The following is an 11,779-nucleotide window of genomic DNA, read 5'->3' as shown; positions in this document are numbered from 1 at the left end:
ATTAACTGCCTGAGATTAACTGACTTAGTTGTTTGGTTCTGACTAGGAAGTGAATTTGTAACACCCCACCAAGGCGGAATCATGGGGTATCACAAGAAAAGCACAGCACGACATGGAAATTATGTAGAGTAAGTCTAAATGCATAAAAAGGATCAAGTAATCCATACAAACCATTCAATAATGCAAGTATCCGGATCACACATAAGCATAACCCCTAATTCGGGAAATGAATCACGGATCCAAGAAGTCCAAGTCCAAGTTTAGCATGATCAAACAATCAACCATCCAATACGTCTATGAGCTAACCTGTTCACCTGAAAAGTGTACTAACATGCGTCAACATAAAGTTTGTGAGTTTGTAGGGGCAAGTAATAGGAAACAAGTATGTCAGGATAACAACCGTTAACGATATATGAGGATTAGGACACCTAATCACGTCCATGGAACCCTAAAAGGTTTCACGTTATCACAAATCAATACAAGTCAACGTTAACGTTCAATAATCGTCCATACATATATATTATCGTCTAATAATCGTCCATACATATAATATCGACCAATAATCGTCCACATATATAATATCGTCCAATAATTATCCATATGCAGGTTATACAACCCGAATCCACGGTTATGATCATGTCGGGTGTGGATTCGTCAATCCACCGTTCACGTCCACGTCCACGTCCATATATATATAGAATAAACTTCTTAACAAAATATTGTTATAATGTGGTAATGATCATACCGGGTGTGGATTCGTCAATCCACCGTTCACGTCCACGTCCATATATATATATGGATATATATATGTATATATATATATCAATGTATATAATATAACGTCCAATAGTATGCAATAACGACTTTCATCACATATACACATCCATTAACACGTATCACAAAGTATCATCCTACATCACATATAGCGTCCATTAACACGTATCACAACATAACGTCCTACACCACATATAACGTCCATTAACAAGCACCACAACATAATGTCTCGAATCATATCATAATGTATCTAGTTAACGACCACAACATGTATTCATAACAAAAGCAAAATCTACCAAGTGATAAGTCAATACGTCCATAGAACAATCAATCAATCAGTCAGTCAACGATCAAACAAGTTTGTACACTTTTCAGCCCGAATCTCAATTGAGTAGGGGGTTACGAAACTCACCTTGAGCGGCTACAACAAGTTAACATCACGCTAAGAATGTCCAACGGTCATCAAGGGTCCACAACCAAACTTCAACAACGATCACAACCTACTTTACAATATCAAAATATCACAAAGGCATCCCAACGGTAAGGTCTAAGTAGTTAAACTACGCCACAATTTCCAAGGGTGATCCAAGAATGCTTAAACCATATTGAAGAGTTTTAGTTAAATACGATCTAATGACTTAATTAGTACCAAAATTAGACATAAAAATCAAAGTGTTTATGAATGTGTTTAATCAATTTTGTTGACCTTAAAATGATGATATAAGACTAATAAACAAGTTTTGGATCATTGAAAGTTGAACGATAACCGAACAAAAAACTTGAGGAAATGACAGAAAAAGTGTGGCCGCTCGCACGGTCGGCCGTGTGAGCGTCTGCAGTTTAGGATAACTGGGCATGTTCTTAATAATAGCACGACCACAAGCAGGAGCGACTTTCTGAGCGGCCGTGCTCGACCTGAACGGATTTTTGACACAAAATTTGCTCATTTAGAAGTGAAATCAAAGCTCAATCTTTTAGCACAACTTATTACAAGCATAAATAACGACTCAAAACCAAAACCCACTCCCTAAATCAAAAACCCTCTTTTGAAACCCTAAGTTAACTAGTTATTAACAAAACTCAAAGATTTAGCCATTAATCAACAAGATCTAGCTATGGGTTACCTTTAACAACGTAAATTAAACATTTTAAGAGTGAAATCACTTACCAATTCGTCCTACAAGTATAAAATCCGAATTTGGAGCTAGGAGGAGGATGAACACTTTGAATACTTGAAATTCTTGGATTTTGATGACATTATTATTAGGGTTATTAATTAGTGACAATTGAATGTTAAGAACACAAGATTTTGTGTTTTGAATAGATGAATTTAAGGTGCTAGAAGATGAAGAAGAGATGGAGAAGTGAATGAGAGGAAAAAAGAGAGATGTATGGAAATAAGTGAGTGGTGTGGGTGTGGGATGGGGTTGGACTGGCCTAGGGTTCCCAAGTGGGGGTTCTCGCTCCGCTAATTCCGACCAATAGCTATTCGTTAATCATTTAAACGCCAAAACGAAACCGTAAACACATTTAAGTTAAACGTTATGTTAAAACATGTCAAAACGTTCAATAAATCATATACATTCATGAAATCGTCCTCACTTAATTACGTTTAGTTACAAGTCAATTAAGGTCAAAAGTCACGAATGTTACAGCTCTCAATTCTATTATTTTGAATTAATATCATATAATGGGGCTCTTTTTTTTGGGAGGATCAACAACAAAAGCAGAATATATGTAGCACCACATTCTATATCATCGAATTCAATGTACAAATCCTTTTCTATTTATCCTGATTTGTCGGACATAGTTTTCTTTACAGATTCTGATAAAGTTGGTTTTCTTGGAGTGGACCTTAATTATAATGTGGAATGCTTTTTTATTTACAAGCAGCTACAATGATTGGATGCTCATACTCTCATTGTTGTTTGGTATGCTCTTTTGTAGTTAGCAAGTGAATTAAGTTATTACTTTGTATGTGTGTTGCTTGATTATTGTTGTTTTACCTGATCATTTCCCCCCCTTAATTTCTATGGTTTGTATTCCCTTACAATAAGTCAGACGTTTGAATGACATATGAGTTGCAAGGACACTTTTGAGCCGTTTAAAATCAAGATATCTGTAGTATAAATTCGGTTTAAAGAGAATCGTATGAGTTTGTAGAGATGGCTTCTGTTAAAAATCGTCAACTCTCTAAGCCTATGCACAAAGACTCAATTTCAAAGCCAACAAAAAAAATGTTGTCAAGATAGAATATCGCAAGTTAAGTGCAGCATGTTGCAGGAAAGCCCGTTAACATACATGCTGCAACATTCAGGGGGGTAGGATGTGGTAGCATGGTGTTAGAAAATATTTAAATCAAAAAAATGGCAGAATTAGAGGAATCGGGGAAAAAAAAAATTGGTACCACTTTTTAATACTGAGAAGGGTTTTTTTTCAGGATGAACATTGGATCCTTTTGATTCTTAGATGCTAAATTCATGTTTGGATGTAAATGTGTACGTAGATGACAGTAAATTTACTGATTTAGTGTATGAATTGGTGAAGCTGTCAAATGTATTAGTTAGTTATGTCAGTATTTTTTATTTTTTATTTTTTGAACATTTGATATATTGAAAAGCTAGCAAGATGCTAGAATTACAATACAAGGAATAGAAGAAAAGAAGATACATTGCGTGAAGAATGTCAGTATTAGTTTAGAAATTAACTTACTTTAATATATTTATAGAGATTTGGTTTAAGAACTACTACATAGACAGTTACCAGTTTTATAAATCATTTTTTCAGTCGTCGGTTGTTTGACTCCTATAGTCATTTAAATTTGTTTTATGATATTTTATTGCGTTTTGCAAATGTATATAGACTTGGTTTGTATTATGAGATTAAAAGGAATATATCAGGTTTTTTACAACTTTCTTGTGTTTATCTTGCTACAAGGACTATAGATGCTGCTGCGGGTATGGAAGCTCTTCAGGTAGAGGGCATCATTTTTCTTATAAGCAATTTATGCATTTAACACTACTATATTAGTTGGTCATCATGAACACTCTTTTTTCACTTATATGTAAATACCACCTATTGGCACCAGATCATAGGAGATGGTTACGTGAAAGGTGATATGACAACATTATAGAAATTGATGATGTGGAGGGTGAAAATGATAATGATATTGGTGTTGAAGGCAACAACAATGTCGGCATGGTGGAAAGCGATGCAGAATCTAATGTCACGGAGGAAAGTAATCTACCAGCTGATGTCGACTTCCATGGTCTATCTAACATATGGAATGAAATGACCGCTGGATTAGAGTTGTCAAGAGTATAAATAATGTCTTATATATATCTTACCGGCAGGCATGCTCACCACCAAAGAAAAGTAGTTACAATGGTCTGTGGAATGGGTTATCAATCTAAATCAATCTTCTATTGGAAATAATTCATTAACATGAGAGTAGTAAACTGATGAACTGGTGTTCTGTTTCTTTGCAGGATATGGATCGACCATCATCTAATGAAAATGTGATCAAAGACGTAGAGGAATTTGATCATACTTTTATCTTGAGACACGATATTGGCTATTTTTGTCATGTTTGTGGAATAATTAAAGGTGTATCGAATCCATAATTGAGTTCGAGAATCCCAAGGTCTGCTTTTCCCATGCATCCTTCTCTTTCTGTGCCTTTTTCTTTATGGTCTAAGATTTTTTTTCTTTCTAAATAAGCTTCAGTTTGAATCTGTTAAGTTGACACTTGAAAGTTGGCATTGATGAGTTTGTCAATGAAAATGTTTCACACTTTCACGTGGACAAAGGAAATGTAACACAAAATATTCTAATTGGAGTAGGTCAAAAGAAATGTAAAATAGACTATATTTTCTATGATATTATTGTTGCAGTTCTTGATTTTTTGACCCCTAAGATCATTAGTTCATTTAAAGTTGAAAGAAAAATCATTGCAACTACCTTCACACCAACCCAGTACATAACGTTATCACCATCAGCACCTCTTCAAAGGAATTTTTTGCGAGGAGATTACTCGAAAGGTATAATTGGAAAAAGAGTTTTAGGGGATCGAGACTATTGTAGCTCATTATAGTGGTTCATGGTAGTTTGGTTATTATAAGCTTCCATCTAAAGAGTAGTAGTAGTGGTGACTTGGTAAGAATCTGGGTTTGTAACTTTCACATAAAACTCATTCATGTAATATTGTGTCAAACTGAGATAAAGACTGGGTTTTTATTACCCATTTTCCCTACCTGTTAGCCACCAAGTTGTTGACCCTCTAACCAGTGAACCGTAAACAACTGACTAGCCCAACAACCGTGACTACGTGACATTGATTATGCCAGTTTGCTGATATGGAGCTTGAAAATGAGTTGTCTGAGACTCCGAGGCAAGAGAAAGAAATGGAACTACGCAAACAAAAATAAAGGATGTATCTCATGTTGTGCATGGTTATGTAAGCCAATTGGAAGTTAGTGCAAAAAACAGCCCTGCTAGTGATTCAAGGGTTCACAAAATGGCGATGCTGAAGTGTTTAAGGATGCAAAAAACACTATGAAATCTGATGTGGCATCCTCAAAAACTTTTGCACATGGCTGTTACAAAGATGTTTGATTCAGAACGGTTATTCACATTATTACTATTTGTAAACCGTGTTCTCTCCCTCCCTCTCTTTTTCTCTCTCTGTCTAAAATCTGTAATCCAGCTTCTCCAAATTATTCTGGAATCGGTCGTGGAACTATCAAATACATCAAAACCGAATTAGGTTTTGCATTTGTGGTAATATATATTTTTAATTTCTGAATGAATTTCTTTTGCTTAGATCATTATAAATTTATAGTTATAGTTATATCATCGCTTTTTGGCTTGTATTCAAATATTTATGTAGTTTTGAATTTGAACCCAAACTGATCAGATTCAGACTTTTGTTACTCACAGAACTAGACATACTTTAGATTTTTTTGCAAGTTAATTTCTTAGCCATGGTATGCACTAATTTTTCTTATATAATCCACTTTTACTTTGTTATCTCTTTGATGTCATACTTAAATTTGTTGTCAAACAGTTAAAGTTTCAGTTTTCACATCACTTAAAGAACTATGTTCGACGATTGATGAAGGATTAAAAGACGTGGATAAATCTAACAAACATGTTGATATATCAGCATTTATTATAATTTGGTTTTTACCCGTAGTTGTTTTGTTCTGTGTCACCGAAGGTGATCGATTGTATTTCCATAGTCAAGATTGCCCAGGCACGTCATTTTTTCTCATTTTCTGATATAATTCAATTTTACGATGTTTGTAGAGAACATGCATGGTGTGTTATGCCATTTACAAAAAAAAAAAAAAAAAAAAAACGTGATAAATAAGTACTTCACTGGTAGCACAAGACTTCCTCAGAAAGATTTAAGTTGGAATTGCATTCTGGTCCATCCCCAATTGTCGTCAAGTAAAAAGAAAACAAACATCATGTAAGCTTATGGCATTCTATTCAATCATACAATACAAAAAGAAAATTGTTTTGGATATGTTAATATTTCTTACCCGGGTTCTTCTGCTTGTTGACGAGGTGGGGATGGACCATATCAACATCTATCTTTTGGGTAAACCAAATTTATATCATCTTTTGCTACATTGAAAGGGTATACAACCTCTTTAAAGGCCTTAGTATGGTATTTAACATCTAAATAAGCTTTGGTACAAGAAGTCGTCACAACATCCTTACCATCATGCGTTACAATAACAATATCACCAACTAATAACGCATACTCTGGACCCTTGTTTGTCTGCAAGTTTTCAAACCCAAGTGAAACATTTAAAACCATACCCGATTTCAAGATGCTTTTATTGGACCCTGTAAGGTTTAGTCCTGATTCACATAACTCAAGACCTATTCCAGTACCTGCAGATTTTTTCAAATTTATAAACTCAGGAGCATATTCCTTGACAACTGTGCATGCAGCATTGTAAACATCACTGGCCTTGTTGCCAGGCTTTACTGCACTAATGGCATGTTTATGGGCTTTGAGCAGAACCTGATACGCTTTCATTTGTTGTGGATTTGGATCAATCAAAATGCTTCTGCATGCACAGTTGTCAAGGAATATGCTCCTGAGTTGTTTATAAATTTGAAAAAATCTGCAGGTACTGGAATAGGTCTTGAGTTATGTGAATCAGGACTAAACCTTACAGGGTCCAATAAAAGCATCTTGAAATCAGGTATGGTTTTAAATGTTTCACTTGGGTTTGAAAACTTGCAGACAAACAAGGGTCCAGAGTATGCGTTATTAGTTGGTGATATTGTCATTGTAATGCATGATGGTAAGAATGTTGTGACGACTTCTTGTACCAAAGCTTATTTAGATGTTAAATACCATACTAAGGCCTTTAAAGAGGTTGTATACCCTTTCAATGTAGCAAAAGATGATATAAATTTGGTTTACCCAAAAGATAGATGTTGATATGGTCCATCCCCAATTGTCGTCAAGTAAAAATTAGAGTAATTATTTATCAACCAATTAAACCCCCCATAGCACATAGTGCCTATGCTTACAGCATATATATTCATCCAAAAACATATACCTTGTAAAATCATTCATCGTTGTATCCTATATTAATTTAATATTATGATTAAAAAAAAATAATAATAAATCATCTTTTCACATCTGAAGTATTTTATCAACAAATAAAACTTCTACAATTTACATTATTTTAATTGAAACCCTAACGCATTCAAATACAAGCAAAATCGTGATCTCAGAAATTTTTTTAAAAAAAGATGTTCGGATTTCGTTAATCGTAACTAATTTACTCAGATTAATTAATAATTATCAACACTAAAATTACCGTCGATTTTTACAGTAACAAATCCAAATAAATTCTTCAATATTATATACAATATATATATATATATACAACCAATCGTAGATCTGAAATCCTAATCCAGAAAAAGTGTACCAAAATCGAAAATAAGGGTTACCTGATTGATAAAAGCGATCAGAAACATACGCCGGAAAACGGACGGAGACGGTGGTTACGGTGTGTGTTTTTAGTGTTTGTGTATGTGTGTGTGGCGGGGCCCGGGTAAATGAAAATGAAGTGGGTATGTTTTTGGCTTAATATCGCACACGCTTATGTTAATTTTGAAAAGCTCTTTTTTTCTTTTGCTTTTTCCTTCCAAAACTAACTGATTAACTCGAATTTTACAAACAATTATATATCACTGTTATTTATGTTCGTTTAGTAATAAAAGAGTTTAGGATTGAAAATGAAATAAGAAAATAAAGTTGGAATATAGAAGTGTAATATTAAAAGAAGTTTTTAAAATAAAATATAACATGTTGAAGATAGTTTGAGAAATAATGTTAGCTTGACAAGTATAAAAAAATTTTCAATAAATATTTCTAAAAGCAATGTTGTTTTATTTAAGGGAATATAAGACAAACAGTGCTATCGGATGAAATAAAGGAAGAACAACTTTATTTATTCAATCGATTCACTTAGTCGATGAATAATAAAATCAAGAAGAAGAAACTGAACTATTCAATCAATTCTCTTAGTCGATGAACAGTAGAAACCCAAACCCTAATTCTAACAAATTAGGATATTCTGAAACAATCGGATCTAGAAATTGTAACGATGATCAAAGAATCATAAGCCGTTTAACAATACCAGATCAAAGAGCAAAATCCTCAAATATTAGTGAAACCCTAAATCGGAGATCCAGAACCCTAGAATTTATTATTTAACAAAATTAATTCGATTATTCTTCTAAACAACCTGGCTCTAATACCATGAACAAAAACTCGAATCCAGAATTAATCTCAATTAATTCAATTATAATCCAAAAATCTAATCAATCTAAATTGATTATATGAAACAATAATAACAAATATCCACCACTGCTATTCAGGTATGGATTCACTCAACTACAATATTGAGTGTTCTATTACAATCTTGATTGTAAATCTAAAGAATATATCTAAATGAATGAATCTCAAGAGAGAGAAGCAGAATCGATACAGAATTATATTTCAAGTTTTTAACCCTAATCAGGTTATAACCAGCTATATATACTAGGGAAACTTTCAAGAAAGTCACAAATGACCCCTGCACTTTTCTCTTTTCTTCTTATACAGCTTTAGACCTTCTATATGAAAAACTTGCACTCTTAGTCCAGAAAATTTACACTTGAAGTCCAGAATCCTTTAAGTTGTATCTTGATCATCTTATACACCTGAAATAAGCTAATCATGCAATAAGCAACAATCTTATTTGAGAATAGGATTATATTTCTCAACAAAAACATTATCAGCTGTTATTCTTATTAATTTCATGATGCACGATATCACAAATTTTGTTGGTTCAAGCCGTACGCGCTTTTGAAATTACATAATATATGTGTAGTCACTTCATATATTTGATCTAGCATTATTCAGAGTTAAAAAATTTAATTTACTTCTCTTTTTCAGTTTCTTCCTGAAACGTTTCTTCCTGAAACGTTTCTTCCTGCTAAATGTATTTTCCTGCAAACATATAGGAGGTTCCATTTTTGTAAGGTCAAAAAAAATTTAAGACATTTGATACACCAAAAGCATAATTATCATAGGCTCACATAGATTTTCAGCTAGAGAAACTGGTACAACAAGATCACCATTTGACTGATTGTAACAAGGCCTGCCTGACCGCCTTGGGCAGTACAATCCACCCTGTCAAGAAATCTACAACGGATGTAGCAAATTCTGCCCGCAATCAGTTGCAAAGCATCAACAGAGAATAAAAACAAGTTTCATGTACCGGTATAACATGTGAAACATTGAAAATGTCAGTGTTATAAGAAGCTGATATGATCCAAATTAGAAAATATCCAAGAAACACACAATGAACACAAACTCAACCCAATGGAGTCGACTATTTCATTGATAAGGCTGAAATCGAGCTTCAACTGCTCCAAGAATATAACTAGACAATAATAAACTAAACAATAATAATTCTCCACCCCCCGAACCATGGCCTATAGCCTTATTTAAATAGATAGCCTCTTTAACCTAACATGACCCACAAGTAAATCATAATAATAATAATAATAATAATAATAATAATAATAATAATAACTTAAACCCCTAAACCCAAACGTCTGCTGACTTCGCCCCAATAAGCCCATTCAGCTCTTGACCATGCTGACCAGCTTGATTCGTATCAGAAGCAGCATCAGTGCACATGAAAATTGTTATTTTTGTTGAAAATCAAACAAATTTTTTGTACATTCTTCTAAGGAAGTCTGATTGTCTCTCTTCTTTCTGTTTACCTAATCTTAACCCACACAAGAAGAAACACCAAGATTTCATACAAAAAGATTCTCAGCTTGTTAACTTATTGTTAATTATAGCTGTCTAGTAGCTCGTGACAAACTAAAGCAAAGTTTTGTTTCAAATTTAACATTTGATTATCCTAAGTACTCATAATACTAAGTATACAACTTAGAGGGTATATATCAAAATCTGATATATAGATTAGGTTATGAAATCAAGCTTGTAACAATAAAGTACATTAAAAAAAATAGGTAACAAGAGATAAGATTGATGTTAGGTGGAATTGAAGACGAACGGTGTTTTTTAATATTTTCAGGAGATTTGCTCCTAAACATCCGGTTCAGCTGATTCCGGTGGAGATCCTTGATGAAATGGCTGAATCAGTTTCCGGATCTCCATCGGAAACTGCTCCACCGGAAATAGCCTATTGATGTCAGGAGATTTTAATATTTTCTGCCTCAAGGTCTTCCGGTTCTTGATGAGTTTGTCTTCTGTCAGTAGGGATTAGAATTTGATGAGCCAACTTTTCATCAAGTGATTTCAACATTGCCGACTTTTCATAATGCCAAATCCCTTACACTTTCCTTGTCTATTATTGAGCTTTTGTCCAGGTTTTCAATAGAATTGATGTTGATAGGATGTTCACCATTCCAGGGTTTGAAGATTTTGAAGTTGCATTTGTATAGCCCTCAAGTTATACATTACTTGCTCCAATACTCACCTAATGCAAAAGTCAGTGAAATAGATATTTTTGACATCAATTATAAATGGGATGCATGATTGAAGCGTTTGCTGGCTGTCCACGTAGCAACTTTGACCGAGACTACAGGGAATAAAACAAAACGTGCTTCAAAGACGTTCCGAGATATGACCGGGTATTAAGTTTTAGTGGCGTTATTACGAGTGCTTTGGGGACAAAAAAATTTTAATTTATAACGGAGACCATAATAAAGGAATTTCTCTCTTTTTTTTTATTTATAAAAAGTATTAATAATATCCCAATAAAATAAGCCAATAAACCATAAAAAAAACTAAAAAAATTATAACATAAGATACCTAATACTTATTTTTATTTATCTAAAATGTACAACAAAAATGTACCCACTAAAAGCTGGTCTCCTAAACACAAAACCATTATGTTAAACATATATATCTAACCATTATCCATGGCCCTGGTCTTCTTAAATATGTTATTTGACCGTTATTGACTGCATCATTTATAAGAAAGAAAGAAAGAAACTGCTCAGTGCTGCTTTCCTCGGGAGGTTAAAATGTAAGCAGACCTTACCCCCACCTAAATAGAGAGGCTGCTCTCAGTTTCTACCTAAATGGTAGAAAAGGCTCTCCAACTTTTGCATGGGATGATGATTGAACCCATAATCTCTTTTTCCAAAGGTCAGGGTATTTACCACCGATCCAACCATGCTACTTATTGAATGCATCATTTAAATCTACCCTAAATGATAGATAACATAACAGCAGACCAAACTGGCTTCAGTTAAAGATGCCCAAGGATAACTTTACCAACCATTAATTTTGGCTTATCTAACTACAAGTATTTTAAGTTGTTTTTTTTTCTTTTTACTTGTAGATTAAATTTTAAAGATGAAAATATTTAACGAAAATAATCACAATTTTTTTAAAGATGAAAATATTTAACGAAAATAATCACAATTTGTTAAGAGAATGCAG

The 11,779-nt window shown here is 33.6% G+C and overlaps 1 long non-coding RNA gene across 1 annotated transcript; it reads right to left on the bottom strand.

Annotated features, from left to right (window-relative positions):
- Window positions 1–124: 124 nt before the first annotated feature.
- On the bottom strand, window positions 125–7,890 carry LOC122590648. Its single transcript, XR_006322571.1, has 4 exons — window positions 7,756–7,890; window positions 6,150–6,200; window positions 1,187–1,274; window positions 125–314 (listed from the first exon to the last, which is right to left on the bottom strand). It is a non-coding gene; the product is annotated as an uncharacterized LOC122590648 (long non-coding RNA).
- Window positions 7,891–11,779: the final 3,889 nt, after the last annotated feature.

Source organism: Erigeron canadensis, chromosome 3, assembly GCF_010389155.1.
Source record: "Erigeron canadensis isolate Cc75 chromosome 3, C_canadensis_v1, whole genome shotgun sequence".
Classification (NCBI taxonomy): domain Eukaryota; kingdom Viridiplantae; phylum Streptophyta; class Magnoliopsida; order Asterales; family Asteraceae; genus Erigeron; species Erigeron canadensis.
This window is presented reverse-complemented; position numbering and strand designations above follow the sequence as displayed.